The sequence below is a fragment of the Triturus cristatus genome, chromosome 4_2, assembly GCF_964204655.1.
Source record: "Triturus cristatus chromosome 4_2, aTriCri1.1, whole genome shotgun sequence".
NCBI classification, from domain to species: domain Eukaryota; kingdom Metazoa; phylum Chordata; class Amphibia; order Caudata; family Salamandridae; genus Triturus; species Triturus cristatus.
Window position 1 is genome coordinate 539,363,095 of NC_140586.1, and position 24,150 is coordinate 539,387,244.

Here is a 24,150-nt window from a genome sequence, read left to right on the forward strand (position 1 = left end):
TAACATGGCAGAGCTGCCCCTGAGGGAAGTTGGTGCCTACCCAGGGGTGTTTCTAGGGAAATGAGCAGTATCATCCTCCTCAGCCAAATCAAACTGATTCTGCCACATATACTCAGGGATCAAAAGCCCCTCTTCCTCATATCTCATTTTACACATGAATGGTGACAGGGTCCGAGTTCCTAAGAAGCAGAGCTCTCAAATGCCCACTGTGTAGCAGCACTGAGTCTGTGCTAATAATGATAGCAGAGGTTCAAAATGGCCCAATGAGTTGTGGGGATTTGAGGGCGAGTGCCGTGGAGAGGAAGCTCTGGAATGAGTCATATCAATAGCTGTAAGTATTCCTACAATTAAATCACATAGATGATTTAGAACAATGATAACCTATTAATATTTTACACGTGAAAATAAGAAGAATACTTTACTTTCTGTATCCACATTGAGATTTAGAAATATTTTTTCTAACCAATTGGCCATCAAGTGATTTTCATTCAAAGCTCTTTAAATTGGTATCACTGCCACAATCGAGGTAACCAATATATTTTGAAGCAAACATAATGTCAAAAGTATTGCTTACCAAAATGTTGTGTCCCTATACTTATAATTGTAAGTACAAAGGTATCAGGAAAAAAATATCGTTAACACAAATATTGTCAAAAAAGATAAAACAAATATGGATCTTGTAAGATAAATAGAGTTTAAACTAGTAAAAGTTAAATATTTAATATCATGTGCATTAAACACATTTCAATAAAATGTATATATAAATATATAGTTATATAAACATACAAACACATCCATATATACAGTTGTGTTTATATAAATATGCATATTTATAGTGTAACATTAGTAATAAAATATTATTTTTACATTTTATTAATTTTTTAATAATTCAAATGTATTACAGTGAAAATAAAACATATACATTTATGTATATCTGTATTATATAAATATAATTAATTTTGACAATAAATGAAACATCACAAATTTAAAACCCTAAAAAGAAAATACTAAAAGAGTAGGGAAAGCAACTTCGGAGGAATTGCATTTATTATTCCCTCTGCAGTCTGTACAATTGGGAAAGTGTTTGACTTCGGATGAATTAAATTTACTCTTCTCACTCCAGTCTATACAACAGTAGGGAAATCATTGAATTTTGGATGGTTAAGATTTACTATTACCACACCAGTCTGTGCTACAGTAGGGAAAGCATTGGACTGTAGAGGGGTTACATTCACTATTTCCACTCCAATCTATCCAACAGCAGGGAAAGCATTGAACTTCAGAGGGGTAAGATTTACTGTTCCCAATTCAGTCTCTGCTACAGTATAGAAAGTGTTGGACTTTGGAGAGGTTACTTTACTATTACCTCTTCAGCCTGTGAAACAGTAGGGAAAGTGTTGGACTTCAGAGTGGGAAGATTTACTACTCCCACTCCAGTCTTACAACAGTAGAGAGGGCATTGGGCATTGGAGGGGTAAGATTTACTATTCTCACTTGAGTCTTAGCTCCAGTAGGGAAAGCACTGAACTTCGTTGAGGTAAGATTTACTATTCTGACTCCAGTCTGTGGAACAGTGGGGAAAGCATAGGAGTTTGAAGGGGTACAATTAACTATTTCTACTCCAGTCTGTGCAACAGTAGGGAAAGCGTGGAACTTCAGAGAGGGGAAGATTTACTATTCCCACTCCAGTATATGCAACAGTAGAGAACGCATTGGACTTCAGAGCAGTAAGATTTACTCTTCCCACTCCAGTTTGTGCTACAGTAGGGAAAGTGTTGGACTTGGAGGGGTAAGATTTTACTATTCCCACCCCAGTCTGTGCCACAATAGAGAAAGTGTTGGACTTCGGAAGGGTTTACTTTCCTATTCCCACTCCAGTGTGTGCAACAGTACAAAAAATACTTCACATCAAACAAATATAAAACAATATTAATTTACATACAAAATATAAAGAAAAATAAAATAATTAAAAAATGTATATAATTACTAAACGATGTAATAATTAATTTCAATTATAAATAATTATTATTTGATAATTACTTTATTTTTCCACCTATGCCCCTACAAACCTAGCTGCCCACACCTAAAATATAACTAAAACAAATAAGTATAACACAATATACATAATTAATAATAATGAAATAATTGACAATTAATCATTAATTGTAAAATAATTATTACTTGATACACTTCGCACCCTATTACCACTACATACCCAGCAGCCCATGCCTAAAATATAACAAAAATATTTAATTATTACACAATATACATAATTTGTAATATACATAATTTGTAATACATTTAAATATTAATAAAATGATTAAAAGATTAGATAAATACAACTAAAATAAATCAGTATGACATGATGTACAAAATGAATATCAATTACATATTTACTTAAAAATTATTACTTAATTAATAATTACTTAATTAACTTTCCACCCTATCCCACTACCAACCCAATAACCTGCTAAAACACTGTAAATTACAATTAGCAATGAAATTTAAAAAATCTATTTTAAATTACAAACTATATTAAAAAAATTAATAACAATTATACAAACAATGACAACACATACAATTAATTTATACACTAAAACACATTACAATAATAAAACAATGTTTTTAACAACTATATTATTGAAAACGATTTAAAAACGATATACTTAATAAAAAATTCCTTACTTTTATTTTTGCAAGAAATCGCATCCAGAAACACCCATGTCCGATATTTCTATTTCTGCATCTCATATTTTTGTATCACAATATTTTTTCCTGATATTTTTTTCTCCAGATATTAAAAAACTCAATATTTTGTCAAAATAACTTTCCTTGTTTAGATTTACCAGTCTTTTACATGAGTGCTTTCAACATATCTATCACAAAATTTAATCAGTTTATTTTGATTGAAAAGTCAAATAATTTTCTTTACAAAATCTAGACTTTTTCTTCAGATGAAATAACTATGCAGTGTTCTACACAGATTTTTTCAAAATTCAGCTACTGGAACTTTGGTTCCAGAACTATAACTTTACCTTCTGATTAAAGCAAGATTGACTGAGACAGCTGCATATTGGTTTCTTCAAACATATCTGGACAAGGAAAACAAGATCTTTCATCTTACCAGAATTCATTGGTACTCGGGGGGCTTGGTCCTCCAGTTTCTTTCAGTACAGCACTAACTGCCACCATTCAGTAAGCTGCTCAGCTTGTAGCAAACATTGTTTCTCTATTCACTGTACTGGAATACTATGTTCTTTTCTCTGGGTGTGACTGCCCTTAAGTTCCCTTGAAAACAAAATGTCAGATGTCAGTTGCTCAGTTTTCACAAGATTGCAAAGAAATGCGTTGTTATATGAACCTGGTCTTTTCATGAGCGCTTACGTTGTTTTTCTATAGAAAGCTTCTCGTGTTTGGAGTGCATGTACAGTCTTGTAAAAATAATTGTTCTAATTGTTTCTCTAAAGGAAAATCATAGGAAGTTTGTCTTGTTTTGTGCATGATGACAGTTATTTAAAGGAATCTAGCTTTCATCCTTGTCAGTTTGGCAAAATGAAACAAGAACAGCTTTTTCTGAATTCAAGTAAATCATCTTCTTACATTATTTTAGCCCATTACTGTTACACCTGTTAGCCTTAAGGTGGTCTTCCCCCAAACGTATTTCTTTCACACCTCTTATTTTTGCTGATTTTGTTTTTGTTGGCCTTAAGACTGTGTGCACTTAACCACTTCTAGTCTGTGCTAAATTGCTTGTTCTACCTCCTTTAATCAGGGTAGAATTTGCTTACACCCAATTGACATATTTAATTTACTTGTAAGGCCCTGGTAAAGTGGTGCAACATGTCCACATGGTTGGTAAATTAAATGCCATTAGCAGGCCTGCTGCAGATATTGTACAACCCACTTAAGTAGCCCTGTAAACACATCTCAGGTTTGCAAATTGCATCCTGTGTGAGTAGTTTTAAACTCCCATTTGACATGGCAAAATAAACCTTTGGCCAGGCCCAAACCTTCCTTTTTAAGACATATAAGTCACACCTAGGGTAGTACTACCATTAGCCACTGCTACTAAGATTCAGATGAAACCATACACCCAGTAATTGCCTAATGTACACGATATTCAGGCATGTAGAGGGGTTCCCCCAGTGAGTAAGAGAAATTGGGTCTGGGTCATTGTCATTTAATTATGTCTTCACAAGTACAATGTGTTCACATTGCACTTAGTACACAATTTTAAAGCATGGTTGATTTTGCCTTATACTTTGTGAAGCATATACTGTATGCCGCTGCTGATAATACAACTACATTAACTCTTCAAATTGGGACCATGTGTTATTGTTTCTTTTGTAATTGATTTACCCTTCTGTTCATATCCCTCTTCTGGTTCAGAGTGAGGCATTGTTGCATGATACTACTTTTAGAATGTGGTATTTTCTTGTCCCAACCATTTGGTGCATGCAGCCTGTTCCTGGCTCACCTGACTAGATGTAGCTGACAGTTGGTATTTGTGAATTTCTCTCAGACAGTGAAGTTAAGGAAGCTAGGTGTTGGCAGGATGGTCCCCTCTGACTTAACAAGGGGGAGGAGCTGTTACTTACCATGCTTGTATATCACAAATGTTCTGTATGAGCACTCTGACAAAGGGTTTGTCACTAGTCTTTTGCGTCCTCAGAAAATCATCTGGGGCCAGGGTAGGGAGGAAGTGGATGCCTGACGCCTTAGGGTGTTGGAAGTCTCTTTAAACTTCTGCTTCTTCAAAGTGGGAACAGGAATAAATATTGGACCTTAGACCCATCTTCATTGGTTCTGTGGAAGATTCAGAAGGACTGCTGAGCTGCTTTGCTTGCTGCAAAAAGGCCTGCTACTCCACTTCCCTGCTTCTCTGCTGCCCTACTGCCTGCGTGAAGGACTGAACCCGCTTCTTGGACCCCCAGACCACCAGAGTGACTCCAAGTGCCCCAGGGACAGAAGGCTCATATCACCTTTAATCCAGCATCTGAAATCTTCCTGCAGTGATGCGTACCTCCAAGTGGTACCATTCCAGTGCTGGACCCTTGGAAAGGTGCTCTGGCAAATCAACAGTGGTGTCAAAAGAACTGACACATTGCCTCCCAGAAACTCAGCATTGGAGTTGTTGCACAATGCATCACCTCACCAATTTTCCCCTTGAAACTCTATGCATCGCAGCCCTGATGCAGGACCTCACATCGCAGCCACAAGCCTCCTCTTAACTGCTACAGCATGACTCATCCTCAACATAGGTCTTTGCATCACCAGTCGCTTATTGACAGCATCCTCGACAACGATGCAGGACTTCGAATTGCAGCCTTGCAGCTACCCAGACCCCCTCTGCACAAAGCATTTCCTCGCCAGGACCTCGTATCGCCTCGGCTGTTCTACGCATCCTTGACAATTGTCCTCATAAAGCTCCGCAACCAGGATTTTAGGTACTCTTCTTTAGCGGACATAATTGGGTCCCTGTATCCGGCCCGCGCTCCATCACTGTCAGCCTGAACTTAAGACTTTGTTATGGTCAGGCGCAACCAGATAATCACAGTTGGCACTTTGTGCTTTTTGGTTCTTTATTCACTTAAATCTTTGAAATTGTTTCTCTTGGGTTCTACTTAATGAATTATTTTGTCATTTTGGTCTTACATCATTAATTACATTTTACTCTATCTTTCTAAATCCATGTGGGATTTTCTTGTATTGTGCTTCACTTTATTACTCTGGAAATTACAGCAGAAATATTTTACACATTGCATCTAAGTAAAGCCTGACTGCTCTGTGCTAAGCTGCCAGGGGGTTGAGTTCATGTTAAATTGGGGTTTGATTGTGACTTCACTCTGACAAGGGTTGTGGTTGCCGATTGAGTAGGGTTTCTCCACCCTCAACCAGTAACCCACTTTCTTACAATTACACTTTAAAATGCATAAGTCCAAAATGTGTATTTTTATTATGCAATACAGAATTATGTTGTTCTGCTGTGGATATACAGTGAATAAGATGGGTTTTTCTACTATTCCTAATAATGGGCAGACTTCCTTCTGGTCCCTTTCAAGTTAATAATTCATAAATCCTTTCCTGAGGGAGGATGAGTCACATACTTCATAACTAAGTAGATGTTCCTACTAAAAGGCCCAATACATTGTGTATGCTCTAGAAGCAGTTTTCACACACCCCATGTATGGGAAAGCACTAACAGAGAAGACAGCTGCAAGTAGGCCAATACTAATTGCTCTACTGGAGCTTCAGTTACTTGCCTATATTTTTATAAAAAATCTAAAGTCATCATTTAAGTGTATTTGTTGACAAATAATAAAAAGAGTGTCTGAATGCACTCTGTATCTTACTCCAAACCAACAAGTTACCAAAATAACATTATAAATATACGTTCGTTTTTCTCATAGAAACAGCAACCATCCTATACAGTAAAAATAGTTTCTGGGGGAAAATCACTGTAGGAAAATGCTAATCTTAAATTCTTACAGCTCTCACTTTTAAATGCTAGGCACCCTCCTTGTGAGTTACATGGCCTACTTAGGAGGGACTTCCTTAATTTTTAAAGGTAAAGTTCCTTCCTCTATAAAAGGGTTATTTTGCCAGATTTACCTCAAGTTTAAAAGTTTCAGCAGTCAGACTACACATGTAGACCTACAGCCATGCTTTTCTTTCCAGCCAGTGGATGACAAAATATATTCTTCAGTCCACATGTAATGTTTATCTTCAATTCCTTTGATGATTTCCTGCACCATATACTATGGTCTTACTGGCAAAATAAATATGCGAAAGGGGGGATTAGCCAATTTTAACATATTTTTGGGGTCAAAGCACATACACAGGAACTGGCAAGCAGTGTCCCACTCTGCATCTCTCAAAAACCACAAACAATACCAGTCAGCAAAAAGTGTGGATATCCCACAAAAAAGAGGGACTTTCTAACACTATGGTGCCGATTACGATCCGGTAAAAAAATTCCCCGTACGACTCGTATGGGAAAAACACCGTCCGCACCGAACTCCCATAGCAACCATGGAGACATGTGCCCGCATACGCGCCCACCCCCCCAGCCCTCCTATGTACGAGTCGAATCCCCACCCGTGTATGTACACCCGTGTATGTACGAGACGTACCCCCACCCGTGAATGTATGGAGCATACCCCCACCCCAACCGTGAATGTACGACCCGTACCCTCACCCGCATATGCATGGAGCGTACCCCCACCCCAACCGTGTATGTACGACCCATACCCCCACCCCAACCATGTATGTACGACCCGTACCCTCACCCGCGTACATATGGAGCATACCCCGACCCCAACAGTGTATGTACGACCCGTACCCCCACCCCAACCGTGTATGTACGACCCGTACCTTCACCCGCGTATGCATGGAGCGTACCCCCACCCCAACCGTGTATGTACGACACGTACCCCCACCCGCGTATGCATGGAGCGTACCCCCACCCCATCCATGTATGTACGACCCGTACCCCCACCCCAACCGTGTATGTACGACCCGTACCCTCACCCGCGTACGTATGGAGCATACCCCCACCCCAACAGTGTATGTACGACCCGTACCCTCACCCGCGTATGCATGGAGCGTACCCCCACCCCAACCGTGTATGTACGGACCGTACCCCCACCCCAACCGTGTATGTACGACACGTACCCCCACCCGCGTATGCATGGAGCGTACCCCCACCCCAACCGTGTATGTACGACACTTACCCCCACCCGCGTATGCATGGAGCGTACCTCCACCCCAACCGTATATGTACGACCCGTACCCCCACCCGCGTACGTATGGAGTGTACCCCCACCCGAACAGTGTATGTACGACCCGTACCCCCACCCCAACCATGTATGTACGACCCGCACCCTCACCCGCGTACGTATGGAGCATACCCCCACCCCAACAGTGTATGTACGACCCGTACCCCCACCCCAACCGTGTATGTACGACCCGTACCCTCACCCGCGTATGTATGGAGCGTACCCCCACCCCAACAGTGTATGTACGACCCGTACCCTCACCCGCGTATGCATGGAGCGTACCCCCACCCCAACATTCTAAGTACGGAGCGTACCCCAGGCCCCAACACCAGCACCTTCACACAACATCGCGCATGTGCGAGTCGTACCAAGCCAGACACAAGGACGGCACTGTACAATTAAATTCCCGAAGTACAGACCGTACACACGCTAAAAACGCACGTACACAACCAGGACAAAGCAAAACAACACAAGAATACACCATTCGAATGGCACAAAGCCACAAAACATGTCCAACAAGCACAAAAACAACACATTCACTGACCTGCAACTGCCAAAATCCCAAACAGAGGCGCAAAACACAACCACTCCTTATAACACACCCACCCAAACTTCAAACACAGCCACACCCACCAATGGACCAATAAAAAGGGCCCACACACACAAACCATGAGCCTTTGCAACAGACTCACTGCTGCCAGACCCCACAGACAACCTACAGCACCATACTAGAACCTTTACTACACCTTACACTTGCACACCTTCACACACCCACCTTCACAAACACCCCCTCATCACATTCACACACACACCTGCACAACCACACCCACACACCCACAACCATCCACACACCCCCCCACCATCCACACCCACACCCCTCACCATGCCCACTAACAAGAATCCAAAGTTCACTAGCCGAGAGTTGGAGGTCCTTGTCGACGAAATCCTCAGAGTCGAGCCACACCTCTTTGGAACATTGGTCAGACAGACCTGCATGTCCGAAAAAACAACCATGTGGCAGAGGATTGTTGATGTTGTGAATGCTGTTGCGGCCACCAGAAGGACCAGGCATGAATGCCAAGCCAGGTGGTACGATCTGCGGAGGACGGTCCGCCGCAAAATGACCGACGACCACAACCAGGCCAACATCACTGGAGGAGGGCCGCCCCGCAGACCCGTACATTACCATCCCTGGGAGGAGAGGGTGATGGCCATACTGCCGGTGGTGTCAGTGGACGGATTAGAAGGACTCCGAGACCCGGGTGAGTACACAAACAACTCACCTCACATGGGGGGAACGTCATCCACAACCAAACTCACAATCAGGCACGCAACCACCCCAAGCTATCGCATGACTCAACCACACTCCATGAACACGCACATGCCACTAGCGCCACCATGCCCCATGCACCCAGCTGGACAATGCCAAGTCACAGGCCACAGAAAACACCAACACAAGACACGGTAAGCCGGATGGCGGGAGTGTGGGCCCCAAAAATCATATAGTGCAACTCGGAAGCAGACAACAATGCCCCCTGCCCATATGGCCTAGGTCACAGCCAGACAAACAGTGTGTCCCCACACAGGAAAGACTTGCCAGCAAATGGCGGACGCCTTGCATTAACACATGGGGGTAACGGCACGTTTTTGCACATGACAGCAGCTAATGAACAGCCAACACTGTGAAAGAGTGGCAGCACACACCACCACAGCAGCGGCGCAGACACAGACACTACACCCAATGGGTGCCTGGAGATCAGAAACAAACTCACATCAACAATCCAAGGGCCATTCAAAGATCTGCTAAAAGTGTGTGCCCAGGAAGCTGGGCTGAGGTGACAGAGAGTGACACACAGAGGGAGGGAGAGGGGGACAGAGAGGGAGGGAGACACAGGGCGACGGACAGAGGGAGGAGGCTGACACAAAGAGGGAGGGAGAGGGGGACAGAGAGGGAGTGAGAAAGGGACACACAGGGAGCCCAATTCAGCCTTGGGGGGTGTGGGAATGTCTGCTCGTCAGCAGGTGGACTGCGTGCATGTAGACAAGGGTGGCCAGTGCCAGAACCCCCCCTCTTCTCCATGGCAAAACACAGGGCGATGTCTCAACCTGTGCACGAGCACAACAACAGCTACCTGAATTATCTAAGTGTGTGGAACTACTCCATGTGCCCACGTACAGTGCAACACGGAAGGCGCCAATGCATGGCTCGCCACACCTGCTCACTCCACTGCTGACTGCAGTCACAATTGACGCAGCAAGTAAGACTGTGCCACACATAGGTAAAGTCGCAAAAGCTGTGGCCAAGGGACATAGCCATGAACAAGTGCACTGTGAGTGGAATGCAAGACATATCCAAATTCCCAGAGGAAATGTGCCAACTTAGAAACCAATGAAACATGGATGTTGCATGGAACAAAAGTAACATTGTCTCTCTCACACACAGGTCAACGTCGTGGATCACCCCCCAACACTGGGGGGGAAGACTCACAGGACCCGGCTCGGCGGGATGACGGAGCCACCGGCAGCGACGACTCTCACCACTTTGTGGACGAACCCGACCCCGACCAACCTGGCCCCTCTGGTGTCCAACGACCTGCAGCACCTGCGTCAGGTACAACTGGGCCAACCACCACCCCCACTCCTGCCACATCCCAGGAGACACCCAGGATCCCTGCCCCACCACCACAATGCAGCCAGACTGGCCAGGAGGGACACGGTGTACCGGGCACCCAGGAGGAGGCAGGCGACAATGCCAATGCCACCCCTCAGGGGTCCCGGAGACCCGATGTGCCCACAAGGGGAGGCCAGGTGCAAGTGGGCAGGGGTGGTGGGAGTGGAGGACGGTGGAGGCGCGAGCCTGACTGGTTGGCTGCGGAACCGGTGTATTCCCATGTCCGAAACATCCTGGACACATACCAGCAGGACACCACGGGCATGGCCCAGGTTGTGTCCACCCTCAACGAGATGAAGGGGACCCTCGAGGAGATCAAGACCCAGCAGGCCCAGCAACATGCGGAGCAACATGCCTGTCTACTGCGACACCAAGGGCGGATGGAGGACAGACAGGCTGAGCTCGTGACGGTGTTCACGGGAATTCACAGTACACTCCGTTGGATAGTCGACAACATGGGCAACCCTCCCTGTGCCACCAGGCGTAGAACATCACCACCCACAGGGAGGGATCAGGAGGAGGAGGAGTCATCCGACGGAGCATCCCAAACATCGTCATGGCCTGCTTCTGAGGGTCCCCGCAGGAGGGTGGGTCGTCCACGGAAAAGACCGTGAGGGTCAGCGCAACAGCACCATCTCCCAGGACACCTGGCCTGGCACCTGGCCCACTGGACCAACAGCAGCACAGCAGCAAAAGACATTCTCTGCCACATGGACTTGCTGGTCACTGTCTGACCAATGTTGACAAAGACTGTGGCATGGACTCTGAGGATTTCTAATGGCAAGGACACCAACTCCCCTAGTGAACTTTGGATTCCACACACCCGGAAAGCCCCTCATGTCATACCCCCACCCCCGTACCCCAACCAAAATAAAAAGTTACACCATAAAGAGAAGATGCCTATATATTGCATTATTACCTTACATGTGTCTTGTAAAGTCTAACCATGCCTGAGTTCTCATTTGACTTCAACCATCCACACCCTGGGGCCTGAGTCTGGCACAGGACACACATGGGTCACATTGTATTAGGCAAGACAGACATGGAGCACCATACACACCCGTGATGGGCCCTACCAGCTGAGGGGGTGGCCGCACAACCGTGCCGACAGACATATTGAGTACAGCGACAGCCATGCGCAGAGGTCAGGGATCGTGTGGAGTGTCCTGTGGGGCACCCAGGTATGTGTGGACAGGTGGCAGAACCATGTCCTGCAAGCTTGAGTCAGGTGGATGCAGAAAATGGTGGCCTGGCCAACGTTGGATGCATGGGGATGGCACATGTCACAATACCCACACAGTCATGGACATCATGCACAATACAGTCTAATCCCACACAAACAGCTTGCATCTTGCTACTCTACACATAGACACATAGCCACTATCACGGAAAACCATGCCAGACATGCCGGATGCACCGTGGCAACACACCAGCATTGACTGAGAAGAGGCACCTTTGAGGCATAGGGACACCTTTATTAGTCATGTATTCGGGATTGCAGAGGCAACTCGGAGTACACATGAACGGGTCATGTGGAGTAACATGTGGGTCCCACACTGGAACTCCCCTTCTGCAGCACAAATGCGTGATAGCCATGGAACTGGCACACAAGTGTCGGCTAACAGCTAAACACCCCTTGCTGCTCACGGAGAGGCTGCCATACACCATTGATCCGCTGATGTGGAAGTCCCACACCATGTCAAGCCAATGCAAACCGTATGTGTCCGAGGGCAGTGTAACACACATTGATGCCATCATCACAATCCACAATCCCATCACTGATGACTGTCAACAAGTCTGACCATCTATTCAGGTGTACCCAGCTACATGTAATGTGTCCCATGGTGATGCGACATGTCTGCAGAGGAACCAAACATCGACAGGGGCAGTATGCACACATCGTAAACAACTGCCACACCCAATACACCCCTGATGCATCCCTTACCCTAAGGAGACTTCCAAACTTGTCCGTGCGTGTAATGCTGAGTCAGCACACGATGACGTGTCCATGAGGAATAGCAGTGCCACAACAATGCAACCAGCAGACGGCATGCACACGTACCTGGGGATGAGAGACACACAAGAAGTCAGCCACAAAAAGCACAGCCACTTGCATGTGCATGTACTCGACACATGTAAGGATGACAACATGCTAGGTCACAATTATGACTGTGGAAATACACTCATCACTGGCACCATCACTCCAGTGACACATCCACACACACCTCTGACTCACGTGGCATACATGCAGATGGACACACACATCGCAACACATGCCACACGGGGACCAATGCGTGCACACACAGACACTGGTACTCACCACTAAGCAAAGAAGTCGCGTATGAGCCGACTCCGGATGTCCTCTTGCGGAACCACATCCCCCACATCACTACCCCCATTGCCAAGACCTTGGTCCTCCACGGGTGGATGGTCCTGATCATCTTGATCCAGGATGAGTGGCACAGCTTTCTCAACTGCCATGTTGTGCAGCATGCAGCACACCATGAAGATTTTGCAGACCTTCGCCGGGGCATATGGGAGTACGCCGCCGGTCTTGTGGAGGCATCTGAATCGGCTCTTCAGGAGGCCAAATGTCCTCTCTATCACTCGCCTTGTCCGGCCATGGGCGGTGTTGTAGCGGAGCTGGGCCAGCGTGATGGGGTTGCGGAGAGGTGTGATCAGCCATGGCATGTTGGGATAGCCAGCGTCCCCTACATGTTAAGCACATGGACATTAGTAGGACAGGAGAAGCTGTCGTGCTGGAAGTCTACGCAAAATACAGGACAGACAGAGTGTACCCACCAACAACACATGCTCGTTCGTTGCGCAGCTGCGTCATCATTTCAGGCACCCTGCTACGCCTCATGATGTAGGCATCGTGTGCTGATCCTGGAAAACGAGCACAGACATGTGAAATCACCATGTTGGACAGACACACCACAAGGGCATTGATGGAGTGGTAGTGCTTGCGATTCCTGTACGCTACCTCCTGTGCCTGTGGTGGTACCAAAGCCACATGTGTCCCATCTATGGACCCAATGACATGGGGCATCCCTCCCAGGGCATAGAATCCACGCTTGACCCCAGTCAACATTTCAGGGGTTGGGAAATGGATGAACTCATCCAGGTGAAGCAACATGGCCTCTATGAAATCATGCAGCACACGGAAGAACATGCTCTGGGACATGCCACCAACATGAGCTATGATATTTTGAAAGGTACCCGTGGCAAGAAAATGTAGGGCTGCCATTACCTTCAGCTTGGGTGTCAGTGCCGTAGGATACCTGTGCAGCGGTTGCAGGTGTGGTGCCAGCCTCGCCGTCAACTACTCAATCAACGGTTGGGGGAAGCGGTAGCACCGGATACAGTCATTCTCCCGCATGTCAGCCAAGTCCGGAATTGCTCGGGGAAGAGGTGGCTCTCTGCAGTAATTTGGAAGTGACAAGGAAGAGTGAGTGCACTACAACAACAATTTTGTGGTGCTGAGCACATGTCAATCTGTCAATACACATATGCGACATACGGAGTCAGGTATGTGCCACATGCCCTGGACACGTATGGCTGCCAGGTGACACTCCTACCAAGACCCAGCTACACACGGAGATTGTGAACCTCCATATGCCATGGCATGGGATTAGCTGTGTCCCAGTGTAAGTGAACAGCCAGACGCAACACAGGAGTGACATACATCAACACATCAACAGAAGTAGGATGTTGATTTCAGAGACTGGTAGCGGAACACTAGAGCCACAGGTCCATGACATTACACTAGGACAGCCCACACACCTTGCCAATAAGGTGTACATGTAATGACTCACCACACATTCATAGAGAGGATGCAGACATGTCCTTGTTACGCTACTCCATGTCCCATGCATACATACGCACCTCACATCCGATACCACATGTGGCCTGGTGTGCGTAACAGTGTGCCATGTCCATCTACACACAGACACATGTTGGTTGCTGCAACAGCTGATGCTTTTGAGGGAGCACCAACATCAAGCTAATGGGAACACCCCACACATACATGACATAGTCACATCGTGCACCGTGGGTAGTCACATGTCTGGTGTGGTAACCCCTGTAGCGGCCATTAGGGGACACTTGCGTGTGTTGTTGACTGTGCCATGCCAGTGACGCTCATCCCAAGTGTGCAGTACGACATGCAAACATGTCAAAGGAGTGAAGGGCATGCCTGGCACACATTGCACCGTCACACATAACATCTGTACACATCTCATCATACATCTGGTGCCTTCTCGACTCAGGAGTAATGTGCCACATCACAGCCTTTCACACCTGTGCCCCACACATGTAGTACTGCCCAGACAATGCCTTGATGTCCATCCATGGACAAGTATGTCAGCCCTATTCCTTCCTGTGTGCTGCCTGTCACCACTGTGATGTGTGAAAGGCACCGTACTTTCGCTCAGAGGGCCTGTGTACGTTCCCTATCACTATGGGAGTGCTGCCGTATGTGTACCCATAGTGATAGTGAGCATACAGGCGTGTGTACGGTCCGTACCACTATGAGTACGCATACGCGAGAACACCCATAGTGATACGGACTGTACACGCGTGCGTACGCTCACTATCACTATGGGTGTTCTCGCGTATGCGTACTCATAGTGGTATGGACCGTACACACGCCTGTACGCTCACTATCACTATGGGTGTTCTCGCGTATGCGTACTCATAGTCGTACGGACCGTACACGCGTGCGTACACTCACTTTCACTATGGGTATGCATACGCGAGAACACCCATAGTGATAGTGAGCGTACAGGCGTGTGTACGGTCCGTACCAATATGAGTACGCATACGCGAGAACACCCATAGTGATAGGACCGTACACGCGTGCGTACGCTCACTATCACTATGGGTGTTCTCGCATATGCGTACTCATAGTGGTATGGACCATACACACGCCTGTACGCTCACTATCACTATGGGTGTTCTCGCGTATGCAACTCATAGTGGTACGGACTGTACACGCGTGCGTACGCTCACTTTCACTATGGGTACGCATACGCGAGCACACCCATAGTGATACGGACCGTACACACGCTTGTACGGGCTGTTGCTATGCATTTGTGGTGCCCTAGGCCCCCGGTACGCACCGTACCTGTGTGTGAAACTCCAAATTACATAGGGGACACATGAGGGACAAGTATAAAGGCCTACATGCATGCTGGTTGTCATGGAGACCAAGTTTAAAGTTTGAATTTTTTTCAGCAGGTGCACAGCAGTAGTCAGTTTGAATGAATCTACTTTGTTGCAATGTGGTTCTGGAGTTGACATCAAGCTCAAGAAAAAAACACAATAAGAACCCACTGACTGTGCTAGGTTTGAAGGGATTGGAGGAAACATAGGATGCAAATGTGAGTGACCAATCACTCTGTACTCCTGTGCATGAAACAGGCCAGCAAGGCAGATATAAGGCAGCCAGGTCCCATGAGGGAGCACTTGCCTGCACATCTTTGGATTCGACGACCCAGCTGCTGCTACTGATTCCCTGGAACCATGTCAAGGTCTGTGGAGAGGTCACAGCCCTTCACCCTGGAGGAGAACCTGGCTTTGCTGGATGTGATCCTCCCATAGTACCCCCTGCTGTATGGGCGACCAGGGTATCAGGTGAGTGCAGAATTTACTAGCACAGACTGTGTCCCTTGTTTGTGACTGTGACTTCTGGCATTGTGTCCAGGTGTGACACACATGCTATGTACTGTAGGGGGGGTCCCAGGGGGGGAATGCCTGATGTCTCCCAGCCAGTGCATGTGTGGAAATATGGATTTTTATGATCAGTTATGTCCCCTATCTTGGACCCCGACGGTTTCATGTATAAATTACAAGTACATGTATGGTTCCTCCAGTTCCAGTTATGAAGACGCAAACACATGTGCGTCCACCGTCAACATGTCCTCTTTCAGATCCGCCATGAATGGGCCGGATATTCTATTCCTAAGTATGAAAGGCCACCGGCTTTATATGGTTCATTTATCCCATTTTTACAGTCCAGGCGAGTAGGCCCTGATTCTGCCATTAAGCCTTTTCCTGCCTTCTGCCTCTGAAAGCTCCAGTCTGAGCTCGCATCTGTATCCATGAACTTTGTCCTACTCCCTGCGCGGCTAACGGTGCCTGACTCAACCTGTCTGCTTGCCAAAAACTGTATTTCACCTTCGAGATTATCTGCTCCGCTCCCCATCCAATGCATTCCTGTCTAGTAGTTTAAGTAAACATTCTTCCAGCTACCGAGCAAAGGGCCCGGCTTCCCTGTCTTTATGCAAGTAATTCATAGCCCTGTTACTATGGAAGATTTCTGCCCTCGCATCTAGTGTAGACACTTAGACGCTTGTACACGCACTAACAGTCAGTATAGTCAGTATAGAATAAGATTCTATTCTAAGAGACTTCTCTTTTTGGATAACATAGTTCTTTAAACATAGGATGTTAGATATGATTTGGGATTAGGTTGACATAACCCCAGACTTCTGTCTCCACATGTAGAGCTAAATGTCAAATCCCCTTCACCCCCTAGTTGCACGTCAATCACACGTCATGCTGCTGCGCGCGCATCTCTGCCAAGTATTTCTGCTTACATTGCGAAATTCTTTCATGGTGCCACCTACTTGTGACATCATACCTAATGACGTTCTTTAGTTACGCCTAGTTACACCTACTTTAGTTACGCATGTATGTTTTATCTTTGTTATCAACTGTTACGCCTCCTGCATCTGTTTCACTGTAATGCCTTTGTATAAAAATGATTACCTGTCAATAAAGTGGGTCCTTCACTTCCTGAACCTTCGTGGTGATGGAATATGGAGTCCATCAATTCGAATTGATTTTGGAATAAAGCCCGTTCCGAACCTCTAATACCACGGATTCTGCCTCTTATTTTACTGAGCTATTATTATAGATTTTCCGCATCAAATTAAGTACCGGTAATTAAATTATTTACCACATATATGGCGCCCGAACAGGGACACTTTCTCATCTCACGCGCCGGAGGTGCGTTGCAGGCCCGGTCTCCTGTCACAGCTGGACGGACAACAACGCGTACCCACAGGATTTCCTGTATCTCCCTCCTGCCGAGCGGGGGTAACTGAGGCTGCGATCAACACCCAGACGAGGCGGTGAGAAGTGCGAAGTATCCCGACCAGAGCCTAGCTGAGAGAGCAAGATCCGAGGTATACAGAGGCCCACCAGTTTCCGAAGTTTCCGAAGTTTCGAGTCGAGTCCAGTCCGGTTCAAGTCCAGTTCAGTTTAGTTCCGAGGCCTTCCGTTTCGAGCTACCCGGTGAGTACCATTGTCGGGGAGGCGTTCTGACGTGCACATAGGTTGTGCCGGTCAAGACGGGTTTGGGTACACAAATCCGGTCTGCACTGTTTCAGCAGTGTATCTGTACTGTTTAGCAGTATATCAAGTATGTCTAGTATATAATTCAGAATTACCTAGTTAGTGCCGAGTATTATGTTTAGTGACTAGTTCCCTAAATAGCCATCATTGTTGTTTATTAAATGTTAAATGTTAAAATGTTTTTAAATACGTTCTGCATATTGTGGTGTGAATGACTGTTCATTATTGTGTTTTGTTGTATTAAACGTGTATCAGATCAGTTCTCAATATGCCGCTTTTTTCGAAATTAAGACAGATCAAAACTAGAAAAGGGGTACTCGAAGAAGCTGTTCCCATTCCTCCTAGGGACACTCCAGGGTACTTCATGTATCATAAACATGGCCTAGACGCCATATTATTTCTTGATTTATGGGTAGACTACACCAAGGAATTACCAGAAAGTCAGAGGTGGCCCGCAGCTGGGACCTGGGATGCAGATTGCATCATGAAAGTAGAGGAAGAATTATGGAAAAAGAAAGCTAGACAGTCACAGAAAGATGCCATTGAATTATGGCGTAAAGAATCATATAGACGTACAGAAAAAGCGCTCAGACAGGAAGAGAAAAGTAAGGAGAATTCAAATAAAGTTCGAGAAAATCTATTAATTGAAGAAGGTACTCGAGTAAAGTCAGAACAAATAGACAGACAAAGAAATGCCCTTATGAATGGTATGTATCCTCTTCTGGCCGAAGGATTACCTAAGGCTACTCCGGAGATACCAAAAGACTTGCCACCCCCATTGTTTCCGATAAAAGTACATCCCAAAGGGCATCCCAGAAGCGCAGAAGATGTTTTCCTTTCCTCTTATTTAGACGACGCAGCTCCCGAGTATGCTAATACTGCACCACATAGACCGCCTGCCGAGGGGGTTCAACGCCAAGACCCTCCTCCGTCTGTACCTCCGCAACAACAAACTCCGACACAAGTTCCGGCAAGCACATCTGTTTCTACGGCTGTATCCACACCTATGGTTGCTATATCACGTTCAACGAATCCTTTCATACCCAGCACCCCAGGTGGTGCTACGGGAGGTACAGCAAACATTTTTTTCACGCCACCCAGAGTAAATAAACTTTCCTTTCAAGAATTAGCCCACCAACGTACGCCCAAACTAGTAACTCCCGACATGCTTAAGGAACTTCTAATAGATTGTAGATATGACCCTGTGCCCGGCAAAGAGGACGAAATGCTGCTGGCATCATTACGTATCCGACGAGCTGCGATATATTTAGGGAGACTACCAGGAATGACTACACATTTAGAAAATATATATCACTTTGTCCAGTCAGGACGAGATTCTGAAAGTATTAATAGAGCCATGGAGTACCAGAAAGTGGAGATACAGGGAGATCCGGAAGAAATGCAAATTCTTACCACATGGAGTCGGAATATATCAGAGGGGAGACATGATAAACGATTAAGTATAGTAGCTATGTGCCGAAAGATCCGCAAAGAAATAGAACGAATACACGAAGAAAGATTAGCAGTAGACCAGCCTGAACAAACCGAGGAGGAGGAAGAATTAGAACTGCCCACAGGACAGTTAGAAACCATGGCCTATGTAGGTAGAGGAAGATCTTGCAATAATACTAGATGCTTTACTGATCCGATACGTCCGATACGTCCAGATAATAGCAGAAATTTCCAAACCCCTATAATAAATATAAGGTCCCCCGAACATTCGTTCCAAGCCGCTGACAAATTACTCAGAGAACGAAGGGGTTATCATATACTCGATTCTATGGACGAACAAGAATTAGCCAGGTCAGCCGTTCATTGGGTTGATAGTCCCGGAAAATATAGTGATGATACATTAGCGCACACGTTTTTGAACCTCACCCCAGATGAACAGCGTTTAGCTGGTATCTATATGATTCAACAACTCCTTATATTATATAAAAGCCAACACTCTGATCCTGGTCCCCTACCTGATATATTGACTGAATTACTCACGAATAAATGGAGAGGTTCAGGTACTGAGTTAATTAGAGAAATACTGGAATCCAGAAAACAGTACATTCTTTTTGTATGTCCCGAACATGTCTCACTGCCCATAAAAGAAAGAACGACGTATTACATGGATAGACAGAATCCCTTACGCGAAGTGCACCCGATAAAAGGTGATGACAATCAGTTTAAACGTGTGTTTGTATACACACCCATATCTAAAATAGAACTATTAGAAATGAAGAAAGTGGTACCCAGTCATGACAAAGACCCAGCGGGTTTCCACCGTGAAATTAAAGACATGTTGCTCATGGGAGAGTATACCTATCCCGACATTATGACAATATTGAAGGTATTAATGCCTGCGGGCATTTACGAAAAACTCAAGGAAAAGGATTGGGAGGTGGGAGACCAAAAGATAGATTGGACAGCATTAGAAAACGAAGAAAAAGCTCGAGGTCCAGGTTCAGGGCTTGGGGAAAAGACCAAAACACTACCAGGTTTACTAGTACAGGTACTGCCACGTTTATTAACTACGAAAAAGGAAGACTGGGGTGCAATCTCAGCCTGTAAACAAAAGCACGATGAGGACACTAGTGATTTCTATGCCCGATTCGAAAAATGTTTTGGTATAAATAGCGGAATAAAAGCAAGTAGCGAATCGTATCCACGTCTGTTTGTGACAAAATTAGTTGAAAATTCCTTGCCCCAAGTTAAGAATAGAGTATTGAAATTCGAGAGTACATGGCAAGGTAACACTCCGTCACAAATGTTACAAATGCTACAGTACCATCACAATAGAATTAGAGAGGAACAAGAACATGAACAAAGACGCATGAAAGACACGAAAATGAAAATGCTAGTTTCCCAGACAGTTCCAGCTGACGGTCATAAAAAGGGTATGACACAGTCCAGTGTTCCAGCAGGTCCTGTAAAAGGGACATGCAACTATTGTAAACAGCCAGGTCATTATGTACACGATTGTCCAGTTTTAAAACATAATATCGCCATAGGTAATACAAAAGAAAGACCACGGCCACTTAGACAGGATCAGAACCAACAAGGAGCTCCGCAGCATGCACAGTCCATGCCAGCTCCGCAACAGTCTATGCCAGCTCCACCACCGCAGCCTATTGCTGCCACACAAACAACGACACAACAGATGTACCAGACCGCACAGTATGACTATCCTGATTATCAACGATACTCATGAAACAGCCTAGAGAGGGAAGTTGGCTTACCCCTTATCGAGGTCCCTGTAGATCAAGAAGGACCTTATGTACACAGTGAACTATTAGGCCAAGATAGAAAATTTTTACTTGATACAGGGGCAAGCCGAACAACCATAAAACGTAGTGAAGTTCCAGGGGCACCCCTCTCAGGCTCACAGAATATTTCCCTTGGCTTTTCAGGAAAACCTATCATTAACGAAGTATCACAGCCTCTTCCACTTACGATTGGTCCCTTGACACGAACTACAGATTTATTGCTTACTAAATCATGTCCAGAAAACCTGTTAGGCATAAAAACATTGAAAGCTCTAGGAGCTATAATATGTTGTTCTCCGGAAGGAGTAAGATTGTTTTTACGTGATTTCAAAGGGCACTACGTGTCCCGAGACATGGATCACCGACTGCAGACTTTACCCACACGTTTATGGGCACAAGGCCCTACAGATGTTGGTTGCATGAACATTACACCATATCGAGTCACACTAAAGACAGGAGTGGTACTACCACGAATGCGACAATACAAGTTACCCCCAGATGCTGTAGTGGCTTTACTGCAAATCATTGACGAGCTTATTACCCAAGGAGTGGTTGTGGAAACCGACTCCAATGTATGTAATTCCCCGATAATTCCGATTCTTAAACGAACTGATCCGAAAGCCCCGCCAGTATATCGATTGGTTATTGATCTGCGCGAATTAAATAAATGTATTGTACCACAATACCCCGTAGTCCCAGACATTTCTTCATTATTGACAGCCATTGATTCCGAAGCAACATTCTTTACTGTAATTGATCTCAAGAATGCCTTTTTCAGCGTCCCAATAGATCCGGAAAGTCAATACTTGTTCGGATTTAGTTTAAATGGACGAAGCTTTAAATTCACACGCGCACCTCAAGGATTCACAGAAAGCCCCAGCATCTATAGCCAAGCACTGAAACGAGAACTTGACAGTATCCACATGCCAGTCAACACTGCCCTGCTTCAATATGTCGATGATCTGCTGATCACCGCTAGAAGCGAACCTGAATGTGAAAAAGCCTCACTGACGGTTTTATAATTTTTGGCCGAAAAGGGGCACAAGGTGTCCCCTTCTAAGCTGCAATTTTGTGTCCAGCGAGTTGTTTACCTTGGGCACTCGCTGTCCAAGGAGGGAAGGCAGCTTACACCCGATCGCATCCAGTTAATTGCTAACATGCCAATACCCAAGACACAAAAGGAGGTGCGGGCTTTTATAGGCCTCACTTCATATTGTAGGCAGTGGATCCCTCAGTATGCATTTCCAGCAAAACCACTCATTCAGTTGACAACACAGGAGGCAGCCACATCGACTGTCCTCCCTTGGACTCAGGAACATACACAAGCTTTTGAAAGCCTAAAGAAAGCTTTATGTCAAGCACCTGTTTTAGCAACACCATGTTACAATAAACAGTTTACACTCTTTGTTACAGAACGCGAAGGTACTGCCTTGTCAGTACTCACACAGGAACACGCAGGATCACACAAACCATGTGCTTATTTTTCTAGTACATTAGATCCCGTAGCTCAGGCTCTGCCTGCGTGCCTGAAATCAGTGGCAGCGACAGCTTTAGCAATCAGACAAAGCGATGCCATAGTGTTAGGACATCCATTGACAGTACAAGTACCGCACGCAGTAGAGGTTCTCTTGAACCGAACGCAAACACAACACTTGACTATAGCAAGACTCACCGGTTACGAATTAACATTGTTTCAGCCACACATAGAAATCAGACGTTGTAGTACATTGAATCCTGCCACACTGTTACCAGTAAACGGAACAGACCCATTAGCACATGATTGTATTGAAGTTATTACTATCACGACGAAACCTAGACAAGACTTGACAGACGTCCCATTGTCAGACCCAGACCTGACGTTGTATGTAGATGGTTCATGTATGAGAACAAATACAGGAGAGCTAGTGGCCGCTTACGCAGTCACAACAGACACTGAAGTCATTGAAACAAATTGCATAAATACCTTGTCAGCTCAAGCAGCAGAGCTCATCGCTCTGACACAAGCCTGTATTCAAGCTACGAATAAAAAAGTCAACATATACACTGATTCACGTTATGCATTCGGAGTTGTACATGACTTCGGCGTGCTGTGGCGAGAGAGAGGTTATTTAACTTCTCACGGTGCCCACATTCAGCACGGACCCCTCATTCATGCCTTATTAGATGCAATACATCTACCCACTGCAATATCAATTATGAAATGTAAAGCTCATACGAAAGTTACTGATATCATTTCCCAAGGCAATGATCTAGCTGACAGAACAGCTAAACAGACTGCTCAAACTCACACATCTGACATGACAAAGACAATAGTTCCGACACCAATACATTGCATGATGGTTAAGGATCCCGCTCTTGACGTAATTGACATACAGACACATGCTACACCAGAGGAAATAAAGAAATGGACTGAATTAGGAGGGATCCAAACGGATCAAGGATGGATGACGAAGGAAAAATCTGTATGGTTCCTTCCTGATTCAATGGTCCAAGTTATCATTAATACTGTACATAGTCCAGCGCACCTAGGAGAAAAAGCTATGCTAGACAGCATTCAACACATTTGGTTCAACAAACATTTACGAGCAGCAGCTAAACAAAAAGTTCGTACCTGTATGATCTGTTGTCAGTTTAACCCAGGTAAAAGCATTCCCGTAGAACAAGGTGGATTTCAGCCTCCTGATCACCCTTTTGAAGTTCTCCAGATGGATTATATCCAGATGGAACGATGTCGAGGATTCAAATATGTTCTTGTAGTTGTCTGTGCTCTTTCCCGTTGGACAGAGGCATACCCGGTTTCAGATTACACTGCCCCGACTACTGCCAAACAGTTGGTTCGAGAATTCTTCCCAAGGTACGGCTTACCACGTGTTGTCTACTCAGATAACGGCCAGCCGTTCTCATCCGAACTAATGAAACACGTTTCACTTTTGTTAGGCTATCAGTGGAGATTTCACTGTGTCCGACACCCCGAGGCAGCAGGTCTCGTGGAACGACATAATCAAACTCTGAAAATTAGATTGTCCAAAATATGTAGAGAGAAAGGTGTCGACTGGGTAGTAGCCTTACCAGTTGCACTCTTTTA